General features: G+C 41.1%; 1 protein-coding gene across 1 annotated transcript in view; it reads right to left on the bottom strand.

Moving 5' to 3' along the window:
* The window catches only part of AFF3 (AF4/FMR2 family member 3), a 580,919-nt gene that overhangs the window by 353,393 nt on the left and 213,909 nt on the right, over positions 1–13,617 (bottom strand). The gene's annotated exons all lie outside the window — the stretch shown is intronic.

Here is a 13,617-nt window from a genome sequence, read left to right as displayed (position 1 = left end):
TAACGCTGACGGAGAGGGGAAAATAAGAAGGTCTAACCTAACACCATCTCCGGGACAGGGAGGCATACACAGATTCTTGGGAAATTCCTGTCTCCTGCCGTTGTTGGGAAACATTCCTTAAGGACAGTCATGGGAATCAGCTGGACATGGTGGCCAGCATGGAAAAGCTGAAGATGCCCTCTCAGTTTCTGGGTTGGATGAATGACTGGCCAAACAGTGAAGCTACTGAGATAGGGGACTCAGGGGGAGATATAATCGGTATGAAGGGCGGGAGGAAGATGATGAGCTCAGTTTGGGGCATGCATCTGGGATGCCAGGGGGCCTTCAGGCACAGATGTCCACCACCTGCTGTGATGGGGACTTGGGAAAATGCTAACAATTGGAATCACCACTACGAGAAATGAGACTGAAAGTGATTGGAAGCATGAAGAAAGAGGCTGTGAGGCCCATGGGTGGTGAAAGCCATTACAGTTGATGGCAGAACAGACAGGGAACCTCCTTTATGATGAGATTGCCACTGGCACTTTATTAAAGACCATCATTCTGTAGTCAGAAGTTCAGAGCATGTTCACAAAACACATGAAACCAGCATGACTATTTTTGGAATGCAATGAAAAGATTTAAATGAAAACATAAAACTATTTTATGAGTATAATGTGCTACTTTGTTTAGGAAAAAAAATACCATTTGTTTGTTACTAGTAGGAAGGTTGCTATATACAGACTAGACACTATCATTTAGACTCTAGGTGTTAAATTTTTCCATTAAAAAAAAAGTAATTCACCAAAACATGCACTATTCATTCACGTAATAAATATTACTAAGTCCCACTGTGGGCCAGATGCTAATCTAGGTGCTGGAAAGAGAGTAGCAAGAAGTACCGAAGGCACTTAAAAAATGCATGTTGGATGAACACATCAAATCAAATCACTCTATTATTACATCACACCCTCAACACTGCTCCCCAGTACCACAGACGTGATACTATCAGTTTACCTTGATTAGCAATCATTAAATGTTCCAAAAACACCTATCGGTTAAGTCCCATGTTGAAAAAAAATAGACATCCAATAAAATGCCATTTTGTGGTAAGCAGTAGGAGAAAACAAGAAGCAGAAAGAGGAGGGCTGCCTAACCTTCGACGGCAATATTTTCTAGGTCATCCGTGAGTTCTGAGTTGAGAAGAAAAATCCAGGCAGGTCAATTTGACCTTGGAATAAAATTCTTTTGGTTGAATGTTAAGTGGCTAAATGACAGCTTTGGGGAGAAACAGTTCTTACAATGGAACGCTCTTCCCTGAGTGATTAGACTTTATCAGACTGTTTCGTACTTCAGGGTCAGGGAAAATTTTTGACCTATGATCACCTACTTATGGGACATACTAAGAGTTCATGATGGATTTGTAAACACCCAGAGCCTTCCAAATTAATCCGAAGTCTCATGGTTTCTCCCTTTAATATGTTACTTTACAACAAGCAGATTTTAATAAAAATTAAGGGAAAAAATTTCAGGCTTCTTCCAGGAGGCACTGACTTGTATTTCTTCCAAGTCTCACGCTCTCTGGGGGTATGTAGGTATTGAATTCATAAAATAAAAACATACTAAATGGTCAATGTAAATGTAAGAAGAGGTAAGACATTTTCCTCAGTTCCCGAAGAAAACTATCACCGAACTCTTGATTTGGAAATAAGGAAGTCTCCAAAGTAAAAGGAGGGTTGGCTAGGTGATTTCCAATGCCTACCAACAAACCTTGGTTTAGACTTTCTGTTTTAGAGCATTCTGGCCAATAAACTTCACAGAGATTTAAACAATAGCCCTTTGTATACACTTTTGATTCATCAAGTCCATGTACTGTCTTTCAAACATCTAAACAAAACGTAGAAGTTAGGAAGAAAAAAAAAAACAACTAGATAACCCTAAGGCCACAAAACTAGGTAACTTCAGAGAGAAGATGTCAGGATTTTTTTATGTGCATCAAGTCTACACTCATGGGCAGCCCAGGAATCTGCGGGGAAGAAGCACTGAAGTGATAACTCACAGGGTTGAAAAGAATTCCAGAGTTGGTCATGGTGAAGGAAACATAAAGCACGCAGTTCTAAAGCTGTTTTCCAGATTATATTCTTTAACAAAGATACCTATTATTTATGCTTTTGAAAAAAGTCGCTGACAACCCTATACAGTTCATAATGAGTTCTGCAGATTCATGAATCATTTCCTTTCCCTGAACTTTTATGTTTATACCATCCATAGTATCACATCCATCTTCCAGCTTATTTAAGTTCTGACTGTGAACAGGGACCATGTTTATATCTTCTGAGCTGTGCTCATCAACTTCCTAGTAGCTCCATAAATGTGTATAACAACAATATTAATAATATTAATGAAGCACTACATTAAAAACTACAGCGTGTGTATCAGTGTTTCTTCTATTTCCTTGAGGTACAGCAAGCAACCTTTGTAGACTTTCTCTATCAACTCGTGGGTAGGAGAATGAAAAGAGGTTCTCTGTCAAAATAATTTGGAGCTTTTGGATAATTTGCTCCAAGTCAACAGGGCATAAACAAATGGTCCTTATACTCTTGTGTATTTTGCCTAAGGCAGCAAAATAAATTAGTCATCATTTCACACATGGCCAAGTTCACAAACCATCACATCTTGCCAACATGCCCAAGGACCGTATCTGTGCTCTGTGACCTAAATACAGAAACCCTAGTCTTAATGTCCACCACTTTCTTATTTTATGTCCTTTTTGATTACTATTAATGTCCATAGGAACAGGTAAAGTAGCTACAAACTCTTTTAACAGGTATGAGTATCAACTATCACTATTTCTTTCATTAAAATATAAAAGTAGTTAAAAACCAAATAGAGTATCAGTTTTTAATATTATCTAAAATAACAGTACAAGTGGTCCGATGGGTTACATGTTCATTTAATTGCTAATGAAGCCAGACCAATGAGTCAAAGCTGGATTCCCTGTAGAATATCGATTTGAAGTATTAGCAGCAAGGATCATCTGATAAGACAGATTTAAAATAGGAGTAAAGATTTTACTTTCCAAGGATTCATCTTTGAATTCTTGTGGGTGGTTGTTTCATTTCCAGCCTGCTAAAAACCATAAGATCACCTGAAGCAAGCAGGCATGAGCCTGGAACGGGAGGGAAATGATGAGGAAACATGTGTACATGTTATTAAAGCTAATGAAGCAAGACACACACTGCCTGGTTTTGTGTCACGCGCCCCTGGAGAGCCCAACTGTGCTCTGGGGCTGGCTGAGGCATCTCCCCAGGATACGGCTCACCCTGAGGCCTCTGATTCAGCGGCAGAGCTGTTTTTCCCCTCGGGAGAGACCAAACAGACACCTGACCTTTTATAAAACCTCTAGGATGAATCACAAGCAAAGTTCTTTGGCATTCTGAGGTGGTGGGTGGAAATCAAGGCTTGACAGGCGGCCACGGGATGGGCAGCGTGGGCTGGCGCTGTGGGCTGTGCCACAGCATGGAGAATCCCTCACGCTAGGACCCCTGGCCTGCGTGTCATCTGGCATCCAGGACTCCCACTCAATTTCCAAAAGGTGCTACCCACCCTGGAAAAAAATCTAGCCCCCTGCGTAGCTGGGAAAATCCACAGCCAGGGAGACAGATGGCTCAGGAAGCAGCAATCTGGAATAATAGTGAGGGTGTGGGAGTTGGAGTGTAGGCTGGGCAAGGAGATCAGAGAGGAAAGAACGGGCATCTGTATGTGGCGACAGATGACGGAGTGCTGTTTGGGACGAGCAGTTGGAGGAGGCAAAGGAAATGGAAGTAATGTATTTATGCATAAGGGCTGTATCATAATTAGGAAAATTCCCCTTCTGTCTACCCCACAAGTCCCGCTTGGTTCAGATGGGGGCAGGCAGCAGAGAGCACTCACTTCACGGAGGAAGCAGAGGCTACCCGCTATTCCAACAGGCTTTCTATTTCTGATAGAAACAAATCCAAACTGAGCTAATTTGTGTACAGCTGCAGGCAATATAAACACGGCTATTTAGAATTCTTTATAGAGTCTAGGCCTTTGTACTCCATACTTCATGGAAGTTAATAAGTAGGTGTCAAACTCTGAATTAAAATTCCCAGAAGAGGACACAGCACAAAGGACAATAAAAATGATTTTTAAATAATCATAGGGATAAATAGCATCCACTTCTGACAAATGTAAGTGCTGGCATAAAATGTTATTAGGCTACAGAGATTGTCTTTTGTTCAGGAAGTATATTTTATTCTCCTGCCTCATCATTCATCATCCTAATGAACCCTCAAAATGTAAATTAAATAGCAAAGATGGATTCATTTGAAAAGCATCTTTTCAAAAAAAAAAAAAAAAGCTAGGTGTTAAACCATTTTTTTCTACCTTTATTCTATATATTGGTTCATTTTTTCATTGAATAAAAAAAGCCCTCAGTACTTGAACACTTTATGGGGTAAGTTCATGCAATTCATATTTTCAGTAAACAGTTCATTCATTCTCCAGTACTACGGGATTGGTGATTTGAAAAGAAAAAAAAAATTGCATTTTAAAATGGTATGCCCTATAAATGATGTTTGATCTGGAAAATCTGAGAAACCTGTGCATGCATTCACTTCTTTGTTTTATTCAGAAGTGATTTGGTCCAGGGAAACCCTCAATGGAAAAGGATTAGCGAAAATTTCAAACAGCTTTAGTTTACTGAACTGAATGCATTAATGGCTAAGCAAACACCATTTCAACCATTAATGATAAAAGAAGAAGGTCATGAGCCAAATTAGTTGCGATTTCTTGTTATGTATTGATAAGAACATTACCCGTTCCTATGATGAATAGAGAAATCAGGGTTTTGTACTTGACCTGAATTTATGCATGAGCACACACAACAGAAGTGACTGAACAGCTCTGCTGGGGAGGCACCCAGGAAAAACACGCTGGGAAAGGAAAATAGCAGCAAATCATGTCTCATTTCGGCATGATTGGTCCTCACTTGCCTGTCTCTCTCTCTCTCTCTCTCTCTCCCGCACTCTCCCCACCCTCTCTCACTGCAACCCATAAATCATTCTTCGCATTCTTTGGCTGTCCCTGCTTCTGTGAGAGAGCTCAGCTCACCCGTGTGTCTCTCCAGCTCCCAGCTCTGTGTGGGTGAATGTATATAAAATGAAGACACAAGTAACTGCACTGTTGAGGTTTGCCTGATGTCCAGGGAACAGCCATTAATCTGTGCAAGGAGGTTTCAAAGGCCCCGCTCTGCTGAATAAATTATTGTTAACCCATCTAGGCATTCTGAAGACACTATATTTTTATGAGGTCAAATGTTGCAGAAATATCCCAGAGGGAGGGCTGAAACTATCCAGCTGTGAAAGGAGCAAGTTAGTGACAGCACTGCACAGAAGCCTGGGGGGTCCTGCAGTGGCTACAGATTGGCTGCAGCCCTGGCTGAAGGGACATCCCTGAAGTCGGCCTGGTTCATGGGGACTGCTGCATTCGGGAAGCACTCATCCTTCACAGCAGTGCCCGAGGCAGGCTCACCTCTAGAAAGGGGCATCTCTCTTGGAAGGTCTGGCTGATGAAAGAGTATATCACGACAGACAGGAGCTCATGGTAAAGCCTGCAAAATCTACTGGCCATCCTGTTCCAGTGTACTTACTCAGTTATTTTTAATAGAGAATGTTTAATATGACAGAACTGAACTCAATGCAAGGCTCAAGGCTGTCGTCATGACAGTTGCCCACATAAAGAAACTGTAGTCTGGGCGCAAGCCATGGCCCTATCAATTTCCCAATAATGCACATTTTGATGGGCATATCAATTGGTTTATAATGTTAAGAACAACACTGATTAGTGAGGAAGAAGCCAATGCCCTGTGTTGATACGGCTCGGTCAGTTTAAGCGATGAAGTGGATGTTACTTCTAACAAAGGAAAACAAGGTATTATTCTGCACAGATATTTAACTCTGGAGAAGTGTTGAACAATGATAGATGTATTTTAAAGTGGAATTGAAGCCTCGTCCACAGTTTGGAAGAGAACTGGCTAGGATATCAATAAATTGTTTTATATTTGACCCCAGGCAGGAAAAACAACATACAACCCAAAGAAGGGATGGTGCCTTGCTGTGAAATATGTGCATTTTAACCTTCGCAATATGTTAATAATTAATATGAATTCACACCAGTAAGATATCTTCATAAAAACACAGAACTCTCATGTATAAAACCTTTCAAGTATAAAAGAAATAAGCTACCCCCTAAAGGTTTTCTGAAAAAAATTCCCATTAAAGAAGGTTCTCACAGTTTGAATGTATAGACTTTTAACCAGACCTAAAATTCTTGTGACTAAGCCCCATGCTAAATGACTGACAGTACCACGAAACACTCTAAAAAATAAAATGCACGCTTCATTAGTCTCCCAGCTGAACTCAAAATCTCTGGCCCAGAATAAATCTTAGCCTTTAAAAATAAATTCTCTTCTGAATTAACATCTCAGAGTCATTAATCTTTGGAGTGACCCTTCAATTTCATTTGGAGAACTACTACATTTCTCAAAGGTCTTTTTTTCTTTTGGCAAGCCATGATTTCATGGGGAGAAGGAAAATAACACGATCTTTCTTTTATCATTTCCTCATTCTCGCCCTCAGGGTGGCTTCTCTTCCCTTCCCAACTGAAACATCCTAAATCTAAAATCAACAGACAGCCTTCTACTGAGTCAGCAAGGGACTAAAATTTAACTTTAGGGATATGTGAAAATAAAAACAAGACTAGGTGGAATTATTATTATACATTTCAGGAAGAAAGGAAGCATTATCACGAACACAATTTTGCCAAATTAAAAACGGTACAGACTTTATTCTCTATTTTAGGGACCTTGTTTATTAAGCAGACAGAACTCTGCTTGATTATTCCACGAAGTCGCCAACCATTAATCATGCACATTTGTTTAACAGGTCAAATGAAGAGAGGAAATCTGTGTGCAGTCACAGTAAATACGGCCTCGTTTTACCCACTGTGTGATACTAAAGGTACAGACATCATGTTGTAAGTACATTAGGAGAGATTGGTCCATAAAGTAATCTGATTGTAATTCCTTCTTGACCAGATAATTATTTTTGAGATGCAAATAACTATTTCTTTTTTGATTATTTATTTTTAACTGACAAAAAGTATATGTATTTATGGGGTTACAATGTGGTGTTTTGATAGATCTATACATTATGGAATGATTAAATCAAGCTATTTAACACATCCATCACCTCACATACTTTCGTTGTATGGCTCGAACATTTAAACTCTGCTTAGCAATTTTGAAATATACATTACTATTAACTATAGTCACCATGCTTATTTGTTTATGTATGTATGTATGTATGTATTTTTGAGACAGAGTCTCACCCTGTTGCCCAGGCTGGAGTGCCGCGGCATGACCTCGGCTCACCGCAACCTCTGCCATTGGGGTTCAAGATATTCTCCTGCCCCAGCCTCCCCAGTAGCTGGGACTACAGGCACATAACACCACGCCCGGTTAATTTTTGTATTTTTTTTTAGTAGAGACGGGGTTTCACCATGTGGGCCAGGCTAGTCTCAAACTCCTGGCCTCAAGCGATCTGCCTGCCTTGGCCTCCCAAAGTGCTGGAATTACAGGCGTGAGCCACTGCGCTCGGCCTGCTTATTAATCAAGATTTTCAAAGTTAGATGTTTAATTAAAGGAGAATATTTCTATACCACCCATCCATCAATTTTCACTGTGAAGACCATATTAGCCAGCTCCCAGAGGAGACCCATTCTGGTGAGGGGGTGGCTGGGTTCACCATATTCGCTTCTACCATCCTCCAATCCCAGCCTTTCTCTCTACCTGGGGATTCACTGGAACGATCCATTTGTATCCCCACACTTTTGTGTTACTAAGCCAGAAATGTCTCCCGTATAGCTTGCCAACTGCCCACCCCTTCCAAACACCTCTATCCTCTACTGCCACGTGAATCTTAAAAGAGAGCTTCCACTGTTCAGTTGTCCACACTTACCAGCCGTTAATGGCCCCTCATCACCTACAGGATAAATCTGTAGTCCTCAGAGCCAAAAGCAGCCCTGCCCTCAGCCTTCTCGTCTGGCTCATTTGGGCATTTTCTTCTGAACAGTCTACAGGCGTTCCTATTGGGAACATCTGCTCATCCATTCCACCTGCAATGCCTTTCAAACTGTGATTCAAATTCTTCCTCCGAAGTCCACTTTACCCTACCTCACGCAGAAAGGCCTTTCCCTCATTTTCCTCCTCAAAACCCAATGCCCACACTGTCTTGCTTGATACGCATTCCTTCCTGTCTCGCGGGGCTATTTAACATTTCACTTAAGTCTTATCCATGTTTCCCTGAGAGCAGGAATTGTGTTTGGTACTCACAAGCACACAGCCTGCACGTAACATCACACCTTTCCTAGACTAAAACAAAAATGTAATCACTTAAAAATTATTTTCTTGTTCCTTTTTTTTTTTTTTTTTTTTGAGACGGAACCCTGCTCTGTGGCCCAGGCTGGAGTGCAGTGGCGCCATCTCGGTTCACTGCAAGTTCCACCTCCCGGGTTCACGCCATTCTCCTGCTTCAGCCTCCCGAGTAGCTGGGACTACAGGCACCCGCCACCACGCCCGGATAATTTTTTGTATTTTTAGTAGAGATTGGGTTTCACCGTGTTAGCCAGGATGGTCTCGATCTCCTGACCTCGTGATCCGCCCGCCTCGGCCTCCCGAAGTGTTGGGATTACAGGCGTAAGCCACCACGCCCGGCCTCTTGTTCCCACTTTCAATCAAGGCATCATGAGTCTTAGAGATACTCCAGGCCCCTAAATCTGTATTTGTGCCCAGGAGTTGCTGATTTCAGGGATGGGAGTTTCAAGGAGAGGGTGCAGGGTCTTTTTTAAGTCTTGACAATTCCGTCCAGGGCCCCTTGTAAGTTTTAGAGGCATCAAAGATACTGAATTCTTGGGGTTCTTTTCAGTGACCATGAACTTGTCTGCAGTGGGTTTGTGCGTTCACTCCATCATACTCTTGCTTGACAGAGAAGCTCAGTCACTCACTTGGGCCAGTGGAACAAGGTCATTTGGAGGGCACAACTCAGTTTCGGGGCAGATCATGCGTACAGGATAGGCTTTGGAATCTACCAGGTGATAGAGCTTCTCCACCTACCTTCTCTTACTACGTTAACCCATAAGAGGCTTACCTGTTACCAACTAGTTTCATCACCTACTGTCTGGAGATATGCCAGGAAATACTGGAACAGGGAACACGTAGACAGTGAAAGTTTATTGATTCAGTTTACATTTAATGATTGATTGGTAGAAAGAGGAACAAGTCCTGAACCAAGTGTGCCCCTCCTTCTTGATGCCCCAACATGCATTTAAAAATCTCTTTCAAACATACTTCGTATGCACCCTCTGCCTCACACCTAACGCTGATCACATTTTGTCCTGTTAGATTGCATCTTTCCTGCCTCAGAAAGGTTCACCTGACCTTACCTGACCACGCTAGCGAGGTCTGGTCACCACGTTCCACGCACACGTTTTAAAGTTGGTGGAGCACTTACTTTGTCCCTGGCCAGCTCCTGCTGGGGAACCTTGTCTTTCAATGGACTGGCCTTAGCCTGTCCCAACATACACATGTCCCAAGATGCTCACAGTAAATTGCAACGTATTCACTGGAGTCATTACAATTTTTTTTTTTCCAGGAATAAAGGAGGTACATGCAAGGTCAGAGAGCCTCCTAAAGCAGTTTGGATACCTTTCCATGGTATCAGGCCTGAGAGCAGAGCTAAAAGCATCCACCATCCTCTACTGCCTCCCCTTCCCTGCTAGAAAAATGTAAAAGATGCACATTTGCCAGTAAGAAAACTCCTCATTGCCTTTTGGACTTTAATTTCAAGTCCGCTGGAGTAGGGCCATTTAAAAATGGTCTATATACCACGCTTCATGAACAAGTTTTATTACCCAAACTGAAAAAAATTAGTGATGGAAAAAATAAGGCAGATGTATATTACATCAGAATAACGGCTGCAGAAAAAACTCCATCATCACAATTCATCTGAAGATTTCTTGAACGGCCAAAGAGCAGTATTTGTGAAAACTTTTACCATATTAATTTGGGATACTTTCTTAAAAGTTTTATTTTTTAAAGACTTCAATCTAGGAAAACCATGTTTAAAATGTATTGACTTCAACTCATACCTAGTGCTATAGGAAGTAATGCATCTCCCTTAACGAAATGTCCAGTTACTCCTAATTTTTAAAATTTCATCACTTCTCTCTTAACTTCCCTTAATGAGAAGGCTGAACTATCTCGCCTAGCTGAATTTATCAGTAGTCCATGCTTGAAAGAGAAATGGTTCTGCCCTCTGTTGGGGGCTGGGTGCCCTAAAGCAGCAGGTGTGCTGATGGAAGACAGATGCACTAATCTGTTCACCTGAACCCTCTGTGTCGTGTTCAATTTAGCCCCAATCTTTAGAAACACAACCTAAAAGGTCTAAGGCAAGGAGCAGCTGTCCAAATCAGAGACCAAATCAGAGACCCCGTCCCTGAGTCCAGAAAGGGTAAAAATACTCTACTGTTTCCTCACCATCTGTTTTTGGAAACACAAAATTATAGGCAGGGGGAAACCTTATTGTTATTAGAATCCTCTTTCAGCAAGAAAGACCATAAATTCTAAGACCCTTAGCCTTTTGTATAACGGTTTCAGTCAGGGGAGTGTCAGCACTGTGCTTGTTAATTCAGAATCTAGTTTATGAAGCTGATTATCTTTTTAAAGCAACACATTATCCCTGCTCACAAAATATCATAGTATTACTAGGAATGAAGTTATCACATTAGATTGTAATTATCACTTAAATATCTGTGCTGTTTACCAGGAAATACAAGCTCTTCAATGTCAGGAGTTACTCCTTTTTTAAAAAAATCGTGGTTCATAACACAATATTTGAAACATGGTTAGCATTCAATAAATATTTATTATTGCTATACTTATTAAACTATGCTAGTAGATATCAACTATTGAGTTCTTATTGCAAAAGGCATCGTGCTCAACTCTTTCCATACATTGTCTAATTTAATCCTTTATGGCATCCCTATGGGACAGGTATTACCACCCTCTGTTCACAGGTAAGCAAACAAGGCTTAGTAAGGTAGGTAATTGCTCCAGATCATTCAGCTGTGTAGGGAAGATATCGGCTTCCATCTAGGGCCACCCAACTCCAAACGGGCATGTCCCTAAATGCTACACTAAACATCCGTGGACGTCCGTGATTCTGAGAACTAGCTCTCTGCACTCACTATTTGTAATCAAAATCAGCAAGCGTTACATTAATAACTTCAGAAACGCAGTCATGGTCAAAAATTTGCATCAAATGTCTTAGTAATGAGCCTAATATTCACCTACTCATAATCCCCAAGAAAGAGATGAAAAAGTATATTCCCAATAAAATAATTGGATGGAAAGGCACAACCTGAAAAATAAAACACTGTAAAACTTCACTGTAATTTGACAACAAATGAAGAGAGTAGATGATGAAGGTACTGGAATAAATTAAAGAGAGCTCATCTATAAAGCATAGATATCCAGGACAACATTACAACTAATTTCAAATGAATAAAAACTCTTAATTAAACAGGAGCTTCAGGATATATACAATGTTTGAACTCTGCCACTTAAACATAGCATTTCATTTTCTGCACCATTAGAAACTACATTTTGAACACAATCAGAATTTCACAGCTACAATACTAGAAATGTTTCTTCCAATTAAATGTTACAATTACTCTATTGTGTATTATCTTTTCCTTAATTTCTCCCTATTTCATCAATTTCTTTTTAAAACTCGTGTAAGTCATGCAGTTTTTGAAACTCACCATCTTACAATGATTTTTATTCTTAAGTATGTCAGATGGACGTTTAACTCGACGTGACTTTAAGAACTCTTTCTTTTACGTAATCAATCACTTGTCCTAAAAAGACTAAAGCATGTGCATCAAAACTGTATCTTTTTTTTTTAAAGCATGCAGCTGCCTTTGTCAAGCACTGCGTCTTTTCAAGGAAATGTCAGCAATGTTATTCTTGGGCCTCCTTCTGCCCAAGAGGCCAAGGAGGGATGAACAATGAAGCCAACAAGACACTTAATCAATAGCAGTCACAGCACCATTTTTTATCCCCCAGAATCTTCATTTTCAATGAGGTTTACATCATTAAAGTAAGAAAACAGGACCGTCAATCTCCATTGGCTTCAAGTGGTAGATGGAAGAATTAATTTGACTGCCATAAAAATAATGATGCAGCTGTATGCTTTAAACCTTTAAAAATTTATTTTTAGGCTTAAAACCTAGGTCAGACATGTTGCCTAGAAATAAAAGCACTGATTTATCAATTCTTTCTTTTTCTCATATTCTAGATAGATTTTTTTTTTTTTTTTAATTTTATAGATGTGGTCTCACTGTGTTGCCCAGGCTGGAGTGCAGTGGCTATTCACAGGCGAGATCACAGCTCACTGCAGACTCAAACTCCTGGGCCCAAGCAATCCTTCAGTCAGTCTCCTGGGAAGCTGAACTACGGGCATGTGCCATTGTGACTGACTCCACATAGATTTCTAACAGATCTGAATCTTGTAAAGAAAGGCAATAGGCTTCAATCCAAGTCCTTTAAGGTGTTGTGAATCATCTATTTGAAATATATGTATTAGCAGAGGTCCCGGTGCCATTGTTTTTGAATGATGTTGACACATGCCATTTCCAACAGGTGTTCTCACTATGACAGATTTATATGAAAGGAGTAAAAACATCACAGAGCACCCACATAACCCCTTCCCAGGGGCAGAGGCAGGTTTTCATTATAACCCCTTAAAGGCTATAATGCTATCTTTAAAGAAAAAAGCAAAATTATGGGTTCGAAATTAAGTAGAGGGCCTTAGAAGAGGACCACTGAACCCAGGAGCCCTGAAACTTAAGCTTTTTCTTTTCTTTTCTTTTCTTTTCTTTTCTTTTTTTTTTTTTTTTGAGACAGAGTCTCACTCTGTTGCCCAGGCTGGAGTGAGGTGGTGTGAGCTCAGCTCACTGCAACCTCCACCTCCAGGGTTCAAGCAATTCTCCTGCCTCAGCCTCCCGAGTAGCTGGGATTATAGGCATGTGCCACCACGCCGAGCTAATTTTTTTATTTTTAGTAGAAATGGGGTTTCTCCATGTTGGCCAGGCTGGTCTCAAACTCCCGACTTCAGGTGATCTGCCCGCCTCGGCCTCCCAAAGTGTTGGGATTACAGGCATGAGCCACCACATCTAGCCTGAAAGTCAGGCTTCTTGAATGGTAAATCCGCCCCTGCCTCATCCACCAGAAAACACAGGTGTCCTTTGCGTGTGCACAGGCGAGTTCTGAAATAGGAGGGTTCTCTGTCTGGTCTTTGTGTTCCCCCAGTGTTCTCCCCCGAGTGCCCCAGACATTCTGTGTGAGTTTGGTACATGTACCACTGTGTGCCCGGAGTGGTCACGGGACACTAGCTCAGCCAGTGGTGCTCTGTGAATTTTCTGGAAAACTACACGTGGCCACTTCCACCCAATGAGGCAGCAGCAAGGGAAATGGCAGGACAGGTGAAGAGTTTT

Source organism: Theropithecus gelada, chromosome 13, assembly GCF_003255815.1.
Source record: "Theropithecus gelada isolate Dixy chromosome 13, Tgel_1.0, whole genome shotgun sequence".
In the NCBI taxonomy this organism is placed as follows: domain Eukaryota; kingdom Metazoa; phylum Chordata; class Mammalia; order Primates; family Cercopithecidae; genus Theropithecus; species Theropithecus gelada.
Note: the sequence above shows the minus strand (reverse complement) of the source record. Positions and strands in the feature narration are given on the sequence as shown.